The 10,914-nt window shown below is 45.1% G+C and overlaps 1 long non-coding RNA gene across 2 annotated transcripts in view; it reads left to right on the plus strand.

The window, feature by feature from the left end:
- LOC311274437 overlaps window positions 1–5,007 on the plus strand; it is a 47,786-nt gene extending 42,779 nt beyond the window's left edge. For both annotated transcript variants that reach the window (XR_014624763.1, XR_014624764.1), the window contains exon 4: window positions 4,446–5,007. This is a non-coding gene — a long non-coding RNA (uncharacterized lncRNA). The remainder of the gene's footprint in view (window positions 1–4,445) is intronic.
- The last annotated feature ends 5,907 nt before the right edge of the window (window positions 5,008–10,914 follow it).

The raw sequence follows: 10,914 nt of genomic DNA on the forward strand, positions 1-10,914 counted from the left end.
GTGTGAGTGGAGGGCGGGAGGGTGAAGTCAAAATGGCGTCTCACTCATCACGTTCACTTGCTCTTTTACATTTTACACATCAGTAGATCATCTCGGGCTCGAGCAGTAAAAATGTGTCTTTTAGCTTAAATCACACAATAACTTTTAATTTAATTAACACAATTATCAACAGTTTCTTATTGGACGGACTAGGCGCCATCTTTGGATCCTGTTGTATGATGTCATCTGGGCTGGGAACACCTCGGGATCCCCGGGAGGAGCTGGTGAACGATAGTGAAGAGATGGATGAGAGACAAAGACGGAGACAGACGAGATGAGAGACAGATTTAATGAGATATGATTCCCAGTTTGATCTGACTGTAACTCAGCAGGACACACACACACACACACACACACACACACGCTTGGTAAATTAATCGCACCGTGATCAGTAATTTGCCGCGGGACAAAGACGTGTTAAACTCGCTCTAATTGCTGACAGCGTCTCTGCAGCAGGAAGCCATTTTGTGTCTCAGACGAGAAGGTCCTCCTTCACTTCCTGTTTCAGAACTCACCTGTCAATCAGGCTGTGTGGGCGGAGCTGCGAAGGCTGCAGGTGTGTTTGGTTGAATTATTCACACAGATCAACGATTATTTCAGCTGTTTAACTCAGTTTGAGTTGAGTTAAGTCAGTTTTAGTTTAGTTGGTCAGTTTAACTTATCTAACTGAGTTAACTTCAGTCTGTTGAGTTTAGGTTTAGTTTGTGGTGAGTTGACTTTATATTGAACTTCTGAAGTTGGAGTTTGCATTAGTTTAGTTTAGTTTAGATTAGTTTAGTTTAGTCTGACTGAAGTCTGTAGTTTAGACTCGGCTGAACTGAATTTAGTCTGTAGTTTATTTTAGTAAAGTCAGATTAACATATAGCTGAACTGAGTTCTGGGTGGTGCGTTCAGGAGCTCCTGAATGTGGCCGTGTTTTTGAATCTCTGAGGTTAAACATCTCATTCAGGGTGAGAAGCTTCAGGTCGTCTGCAGGTCAAACTTTTGTTGTCTGTGTTCTTTTGAGGATCCGTCGTCTTGTCTCCTCCGCTAATGTGAAGTGTGAGGTCAGCTGACCGACAGGAAGTGATGATGTCACCACAGCATCAGAGGGTTAATCTCCCTCTCGACCCTGCAGACGAAATACGGCAGCAGAGGTTAAACCCTGCTGTGAGTGTGAGTGTGTGTGTGTGTGAGTGTGTGTGTGTGTGTGTGTGTGTGTGTGTGTGTGTGTGTGACCCCTCTTCATCAGTACTTGAGTTCGGGTCGAGTGGCTGACAGACTCAAGAGTCTCTTGAAGTCTCTGATCTTCAGGACGTTTCATGCGTCGCTGCTTCGACTCGACTCTGATGTTTAAATATTTTATTCTGCAACTTTAAAACTTCGCTTCACTCAAACTTAGAGGCTCGAAACCAGGAGGACATTTTTTTTCCTTGATCATCTTTTAGGCAGAAGAAGCTGAAACCCGCCGTGCAAAGACAAAAACAAACTAAAACAAAGCGTTTTTATAAAAGCAGAGAATCAGAATCGTGGCCGAAGGAACTTGTTCTGTTCGGTGTGAGTCAGATGACATCATATTAACGTTATGAAGATGTGATATTGACTTCGCGCGTCGTGGAGGAGCTGATTGAACTCTGCGGTCGTTTCTGAGGCTGCAGTTTGGATTTCATCACATTACGACGTGTTTCTGTTACTTCATCAAACCCTCAAACTCCGTGTCTCCATCCTGTCTCAGCCTCCTCTGATTGGATCAAACGGATCGAGTGTCACTGCCAAGGAACCAATTAGCCGTTGACACTGACCTCCCCCCTCCTCCCAGCCTCCCCTCCTCCTCCCCCGGTGGACCCAAACAGCGTCTTCGCCCGGGCTCACGGCACAGCTGTCGGCGTATTAGCCCTCCGCCGCCGCCGCTAACCGGGCAACCTGCTAACCCTGCTAACCCCCCCGCCATTAAATATGAATGTGGAGGGGCTTTTAGAGAGGAGGGGGGAGGGAGGGGGAGGAGATTGTGCTTATGGAGGGGAAGAGGCGGCTGTTTTCCAGGGAAAATATTGTTATTGATCTCATCCCGTCGTTTTAGACGTAAACCGATCCGGCCTCAGATTTTCCTCAAAGTGTCTCGTTGTAGCGTCCATCATCGCAGAATCCGATACCTCGTTAACAATTCTGGACTTAATGCAACGCTGGAGGGGGAGGAGGGGGGAGGAGGGAGGAAGGAGGAGGAGGGAGGAAGGAGGAGGAGGAGGGGGGGAGGGAGGAGGAGGAGGAGGAGCAGCGTCCCAGGAGAGCATCCGGCTCATCAGCCTGTTGTCGCGGCGACGAGGACGATGGAGTCGAGTTATGAAAATGAAGTGGGCGTAATTGATTGGGTCGGTAAAGTTTTTATTCCTGCTTATTGATTCGGAGGCAGCGAACAATATTGATACCAGCAGAGGAACAACTCGATATGAAGTGAAACATAAACACTGAGCGAGGGAGGGAGGGGAGGAGGGAGACGAGGGAGACGAGGGAGGAGAGGGAGGAAAAATTAATGAAAGTGAATCAGGAGAGGACGGACAAGATAAATGACTGTGAAGATGAGGATGGACAGATGAGAGGCAACGATGGTGAGAGGAGAAGAAGAAGAAGAAGAAGAAGAAGGAGAAGAAGAAGAAGAAGAAGAAGAAGGAGAAGAAGAAGAAGAAGGAGAAGGAGAAGAAGAAGGAGGAGAAGAAGAAGAAGAAGAGTCAGTTTAGTTTCAGATGTGTGATGACAAAGTTGATGATTTTGGGATCGAGCATAAATCACAAAATACATTCAAAAGAAGACAAACGGCCTCATATCAGATACAAACGTGTTGCTGGGGTTTTAGAGAAAATGTAATTATGGACAGTATGAAAAGTAACTAGTAACTAAAGCTGCAGACAAATGTAGTGGAGTAGAAAGAAGTGGAAAATGCAAATAAAAGCAGCTCAGATTTGTACTGACTAAGTACAGTATGTGAGTAAATATACTTAGTTACATTTCAGCACCACCACATAACATTACTGTCAGACGTGTGACTGAAGCCTCAAGTCGAGTCAAGTCGAGTGTTTAGTTAAATCTGCGAGAAAAGCTGAGGTTTTATTAGCGTCTGATGACGATATTATTGATCGAGTCATCCAACGTGTTCGAAAAGTCAAACCGAGCTTCTTTTGTGTTTAATTTAACAGTTCAGCAAAAAACTATGAAGTAACAGTCACTGGAATAACTTCTGAGATTTGGAAGATTTTGGAGGAGGACTTTGGAGGAGCCAGGCTAGGTGTTCCCCCTGATCCCAGTCTTTATGCTAAGCTAAGCAAAGCTAAGCTAAGCTAACCCACTGCTGGTTGTAGCTTCATGTTGAACAGGATGTTATCTCCCCAAATGTTGAACTATTCCTTTAAAACCACTCGAATTGTGAACGTACTGACTTTTTACCCCACTGCATGCACACACACACACACACACACACACACGTAGACTCATATTGCATTAACACACACACACACACACAGAGTGCAGGGCAGCGTGGTGTGTTTCAGTGTGTTAACCACATTAAAGGAGCTGTGTAATGTGCAGCAGCAGCCTCCAGGAAACCAGAGCTGCTCTAAAAGTCACATTATAAATTTTTTATCAAATTGAGGATATTTTCCAAACGGCTGAAACCCGACGCCATATTTTCAGCCTCTGGTTTCCTTTTTCTTTTCTTGAAGGAGCCGCGGCGGCGTTAATGCGGCCTCTCTCCGGTTTCTGTTTGTCGCTTCCCAGCGTTCGTGTCTAAAAACTGGTGATGAGATTTGCATCGAGCGGAGAGGCACTAAAACCATCAAACCCACCGCCGTTTGGTCGGGCAGGATGGCAGGATGAGAGAGGGGAATGTAACCAAAGCTTCCAGATCTGTAATCGCCTTACGCACACACACACACACACACACACACACACACACACACACACACACACACTGTGGTGGATAAATAGACTGCACACACACTCAGAGAGATGGACACATTAACTCGCACCTCTGTCTCTCACGTTACAGCTCGCTTTACATCCTCCTCCGTCCTCGCTTTTCCTCTTTATCTCCTCCTCCTCTTCTTCTTCTTCTTCTTCTTCTTCTTCTTCTTCTTCTTCTTCTTCTTCTTCTTCTTCCCCCCGTCCTCATCAGGAAGTTGCTCTCCCGCCCTCACGTCATTAAAATGTTTGTTTTACTTCATGGTCTGTCTGTGACTCACACTGAGGTCAGCTGTAAAACAAGCTGCCGTCGCTCACAGATCAACGTTACAAGAAACAAACTGTACGGAGGTCAGAGGTCAGAGGTCAGCTCTGCAGAGGAGACACAAGCTGTTTCAGGATCTACACAAACGTATGCTGCCAACATTTCTTCTGATAATTTCATCTTTAAAAGATTATTTTTTAATGTATTACAGGTGGACAAAGACCAAACTGCTCTGTCTCCTGCAGCAGCAGGGTCACAGGGGTCATGTGGAGGGCCGGCTGACACGACGATGACCAGGATTTGTTGTCAAAGCGAAAAGCAAACGAACCTGTTTGGATTTCAACTCACCACAGGAAACCAGATGATGTTAATGAGGGAGAAGAGTCGTCACCTGATGAGAAGTTGGAGATGTTCTTCTTCACTTCTCCCTCAGACTGAATAAACACTTATTAAAGTCTGACCTGCTGCAGTGCAAACTGAACACACTGCATTTCCTGTGACTAGTCAACTTCAAAATAAAAGTCAACTCGTGTTTTTATTTCACTTGCATATGAAGGTGAAGTTTAACTCAGTTAAGAGCTCTGCCTTAACATCTAAAGTACTCCAGTACTGTACAACTTTGGGGTATTTTACTCGAGTACTTCCACATTAGTTCAGAGTACAGTTGTAAGTATCTTGTTCGTCACCTCCACCGTCCAATACGGTGTCTGGTTGGATGATAATGCAGTTTATTGTCTTTCTGTTACGTGCTGACATCAATCTGTAACATCTCACTGTGATTTAAAAAATGTCAATTAAAGGGATAATTCAGCATTTTAGGAAATACACTGAATTAATGTGTTATCTGAACAATCTGTCTGCAGAGAGACGATGTCTGTGTGTGTGTCTGACTGAATCACACAAACAAGACATCATCACTTCTGTGTGTGTGTGTGTGTGTGTGTGTGTGTGTGTGTGTGTGTGTGTGTGTGTGTGTGTGTGTGTGTGTGTGTGACCACAGAAGTGCAAAAACACAAGTTGACAGATTTTCCTGAAAACCTCAAGAGCGATTTAAAAAAATCCATAACGGCAATCAGATTTCCTCCAAACACACACACACACACACACACACACACACACACACACACACACACACAGCAGATATCTTGTGTCTCAGGTGACTGAAGATGCAGAACAAATCCAGTTTAGACTGAAAGAGAGAGGGAAATGCATGATGGGAAGGTGTGTGTGTGTGTGTGTGTGTGTGTGTGTGTGTGTGTGTGTGTGTGTGTGTGTGTGTGTGTGTGTGTGTGTGCGTGCGTGCGTGCGTGCGTGCGTGCGTGTGTGTGTGTGTGTGTGTGTGCGTGTAAAACATGTTAACGTTTTGACTCTTTGTTTGAGTCCGTCTGGAGACGAGCGCTCTGATTTACCCTGTTTCCTCAGTGACTGCAAACACACCACGACAAACAAACAAACAGGACACAAGCTCACTCGACCACTCTCTCTCTCTCTACACACACACACACACACACACACACACACACACTTTAAACCTCACTCTACCACAACAAACTCACACACACCCTCTCGTAACAGCTGTGGCTCGTCACCACGACAACCTGACATCATAACATGATAATAATCAATCAATTAATCAATGCACACACACACACACACACACACACACACACACCCTCTCTGTTTACAGTCGGGTTAGTTGATGGCTGCTTCAGGACCTTCCTGTCGTCACCGCCATCAGTCAGCAGATATTACCCTCCCCTGACCACACACACACACACACACATTCATGAGGTGTGTGTGTGAGTGTGTGTGTGTGTGTGTGTGTGTGTGTGTGTGTGTGTGTGTGTGTGTGTGTGTGTGTGTGTGTGTGCAGGTCAGAGTGTGTGTTAAATATTTCCCTCGCAGTCTGATGTGGATCGACGACAGATCCTCCGCCGCCGGCCTGAGCTTCATGTTTTAGAGATGTGGTGTGTTAATAAGAGATGAGTGTTTACTGCAGAGCAAAGTGTCTCTGTCTTCACACACACACACACACACACACACACACACACACACACACGCTCTGGCATGTCCTCTTTTGTCTACATTGTGCTGCGTTCAGGAGATGTGGGATTATCGATCACTTGACGGGAACAGTGATCAGAACTGAAGATGTTCTGAACTTTTAGAGTCAGAATAGTTTTAGCCTAGCTTAGCACAAAGACTGGAAGCAAAGGGAAACTGTTAGCTAAGCTCCCAAACACAGTAAGAACATCAGAGCTCTACATCTCGTCTGAGATATCTCATCTTGTCAAGAAAATAACGTCATGAAAAATATCCCAACATCTCGTCTCAAACATTTTGTTTTGTTGGCACAAACATGACTGGAAATGTCCTGAAGTCTAAAATATCTGATCTTGTCGTGATAAAAAAATTGCTTAAAAAAAGGTTGTGGTGTCTGAACAAACGTCTGCTTTTGTCACCACAAACAGGCTGGAAGTGTCCTGACGTCTCGTTAACACTGCCCAGTGGTTTCACACTTACTAATGTTGAAACCTGTCGTCCACTTTGTTTTATGCAACAACAAAAAATAAAACTCCCACCTTTTCTTTGACATTGAACGGAGCAGCAGATAATGTAGCACTGCAGATCCACTGAAGCCTGTTCAGTTCATATTTGTGAGTTGGTCAGTGCGCACACACACACACACACACACACACACACACACACACGTGGGTGAGGCAGTAATGTGGTTGCAGTCTGGTTAGGATCGATTTCCTGCCCGCTCGCTTTAATAAATGTCTTCCAGAGTCATTAAAGGAAGAGAAGGCATCAGCGGCATCGATCCACGCAGTTCATCACACACAATATTCACTATTTAGTCCAAACTGATGGTCGAGAGTCTATTACAGAGAGTGGATCACATGCAGGAGAGAGAGAGAGAGAGGCCTCCTTACATCATGTTGGCCTCAGAGTAGTTTAGTGTTTGTGTTGGTTTGTTGCTGTCAATAATCTGAGACGTTCATCCAAACCTCAGCTAGAGGCTTCGTATTAAATCTCACATCATGAGACGTGTTTACGTCTGGTGACAGTCAAAGGGTTTAAATGGAGAACTGAACTGCTTCTTCATACGTTTGTCTTTGAAACAGCAGACGCCATCATCCCTGTATGCCGCAGCTGTTTGATTGACAGCTCATTTGAGCAGATATGATCGTATATGCCCGCCCTAGATCCTGCAACCGCCAATGAGTGATCGTATAGACCTATGAGCCATCTCTCTTCTTCCTCCCTCCTGAGCCACCAGCCTCCAGATGATTGATGCATCATGTAACCAATGAGCTTTCAAATCCAGTAATATAAAGTTTACATCAGCTTTTAAAGCCTTAGACTTGGAAATGATGCAGGTTTATGTAGTTTTATGGCTGTTTTTCCACCTCAGCACTTGTTTTTGACTATTTTCTGTGCACGATGTTTGTGTAAATAAGGAAATAAATAAGTATAATGAGTTTAATGAGCCTGTTTCTCTCAGGCAGGGAGATGTTGAGGTCATAAAATTATATTTTTGCCAGGCGGCTGAATATTTCCTCAGACAAACATGAGTTAAATGTTCTCAGTGACGTTGTTATTAAATGTGAACCACGTCAGACTATATGAGGTGGACTGGTTGTGTTTTCCAGCTGATGGGGCAGTTACAGCTCATCTGCAGGATGATTTCTGCATTATTGGATTTGGTGTAAAGACAAAGACTCATAAATCACTTGATGAATGAGGTGAAACTGGAGTCTGTCGATGCTCCACGAGACGAATAAAGGTTGGAGAAAAAACATTATGTTGAGCTGAAATGTGCCATCTGGAAGCTGAGAGGTTTCAACTCAATCTACCAGCAGCTGAAGGAATGTGTGTGTGTGTGTGTGTGTGTGTGTGTGTGTGTGTGTGTGTGTGTGTGTGTGTGTGTGTGTGTGTGTGTGTGTGCATGTTGACAGCTTCAGTCTTCATCCAGAGGAAGTGTGTGTGTATGAGTGTGTGTGTGTGTGTGTGTGAAGTGTAAGTGTGAGAGCAAGTCGTTCAGTGATCCTTAAAAATCTCCCTCATGTAAATTGATAGTACACCTTCTATATGGTTGTGTGTGTGTGTGTGTGTGTGTGTGTGTGTGTGTGTGTGTGTGTGTGTGTGTGGCCTGTGTAAGTTAAGAAGCAGCCTCTCTGACCTTTGACCTCTGCCATCAGCGTCAGTCTAACCAGATGCTGTGAAAACCTTTTTCTTGGTCTTCATGTGTTTCTCCTGCTGACGTTCAGCTCCTCACTGCTCAACATTAATACTTTATTTATTTGTTTTTCACGTTGTTTGTTTATCATGTGATCAAATATGTTCCAGCTGCAGCTCGTCGGCTTTAAAGTTAAAGTGCTCGACTTCTGACCTCTGAGATTTAAGAGTGTAAAAAGGGTTAAAATTCCTCCACTGTGGATCTACTGTCCTGCTCTCGTCTGTCATCCTTCAGCAGAGTTTACCTGAGTATCTCTGTGACCTCTCCTCTCTACACCTGAACACAAACACCTGAACACAACACCTGAACTTTCTCCTCCTCACAGCTTCAAACAGCCTCGTTACTTTAGTTTGATGCATTTGAGGTGAATTATGGATTATTGATATTTGGCGTCATCGCACGCCGCCTTCCCAACATCACGAGACTGATGTCGACCTATCAGAGCACATCACGCACGGCAGACGCAGCGAGACAAGACAAAGACGTAAAAGACGTGAACAGAGAGGGAGACTTTTTACTTTGAAAAGCCGGTGTTTCTCTCAGGTTTATCAGGAGAAACTCGTGTTTTCAGTGTCAGAATCGCCTCAGATGAACACCAGCTGATCGTTGTTCACACTGAGCTTTACAGTTTGTGAACCTCCGCTCAGTCTACTTCACAGATCACAACAGGAGGAAGAAGCCTGATGAGAGTCGACGTTTGTTTCTTCTTTGTTTGTTTGTTTGCTGCTCGCCTGCTTTTACTGCGAGGTGATCATCACACACACAAACACACACAAACACACACAAACACACACTCAGTCATCCGGCGTCTCTGCCCTGCATCGCTGTTGTTCCTGTAATTGTCGCCTAGCAACAGGTTGGTGCCCTCTGTTATTATGTTTACTGGAAATGTTTGTTGTAAACAAGGAATGAAGGAGGACGAGAGAGGGAGGGAGGACGGAGGGGAGGACAGGAGGAAGAGGAGGGATGGAGGGGGTAGAGGAGGGAAGGAAACGATGAGGGAAGGAAGCAGGAAAGGAAGGAGAGAGGAAATGAGCAGAGTGAGTGAGAGTGAAGAGGTGAGAGAGCGGTGAAGTGACCTGCAGCTAAAATCTATCATTATCCAAAACAAAGCACTCCGCTGCCACCCGGCCACGCCCCCGCCTGACTCTCAGGACTCATTCTCCCATAATTCCTCTGACCCCTGGCCGAGGCTAAGTAGCATTTGCCAACCAGTTTGTGATAATTACCGCTTTGAAATGCCAGCGCGCCACAGGGCGAGCTCGGCGCCATGCTAGGGCAGCGTGCTAGCATATGCTAATGGCTAAACAACATGATAAGTCCTTCAGGGTGAAGCAGGAGGTGCTGTTCATAATTACTGGTTAGCTGTTAACTGTTAGCTTGTGGAGGTAGCTTACTGTATGACTGGAGACGTGGTAACACTTAGCCATTAGCTTACAGAGGGCAATGTGGAAAGGGCTGAAGAGTCAGTAATTAGCGAGTAGCGGTTAGCATTTTACATATAAAAGGCTGCAGACAGTCAGTTTGTGAAATTTTAGCAAAGAGGCGGCGATGATTCAGATAAAGAAGGAGCTCCGGACCGAGTGAGAACTTCATGGTATAATAATATGATGCAGCGAAACAGCAAAGCATGCTGGGAGAAGTCATGTGAACTAACCACAGACCATTTGTGATCAGATGTCCCTTCCTGCTCTTTATGCAAATGAACCCGTCCATCACTGGGACAAACAGACACCATGTTTTTTACTGTCAGAGACGGCGTTTCACAAAGTTCATCAAGTTTCTCCTAAAACTCAACAACTTACTAAATTGCCCAATTTTTAAAGGAGTCCGGACTTTCTCTGGATGTTAGGATGTTTTCCTCTCTGTCAGCTGATGTTCGATGGACTGTGTGTTGCACTGAAGCCGCCCTGAAGAGAACACGCATGAATGTAACCACATATGATCTGATGTGGAGCAGGCTGGTGTTTGGCAGAAGGTGAGGAAGAGCAGAGATGCAGAAACACGCCACCATCAGCCGTGCAGGTGTTGCGTGTCTTCTCTCAAACTGTGGTTACCGTGGCAACAACAGGAAGGAGGATGAGTCTCGGCTTGTTGTGCGTACGAGTGCCACAATGCATCCTGGGTAGCCATTAGTCTCAGCTTGCCTTCCATCAGACAGGAGTGTGTGTGTGAGAGGAAGACTCCCTCTGATATCACCAACACTGAAGACAAATGGATCAAACACGTAAACACAGCGGACGTATGAATGAAACACGCACAGAGGTTTTTGTTTCCAGCTCTGTCAGATCACTCAAGATAGAACACATCACATTCAAAAAGCTGCAGATATTATACTTTTATTAAACTTCATTCGTCTGACAGCTTTGGTTACTAGTTGCTTTTCAGATTACAGTTTTTAAAACACTTCCTGTCCAGTGAAAACCATGTTTCAATA

The sequence above is a fragment of the Pagrus pagrus genome, assembly GCF_965226575.1.
Source record: "Pagrus pagrus genome assembly, chromosome: 18".
NCBI lineage: Eukaryota > Metazoa > Chordata > Actinopteri > Spariformes > Sparidae > Pagrus > Pagrus pagrus.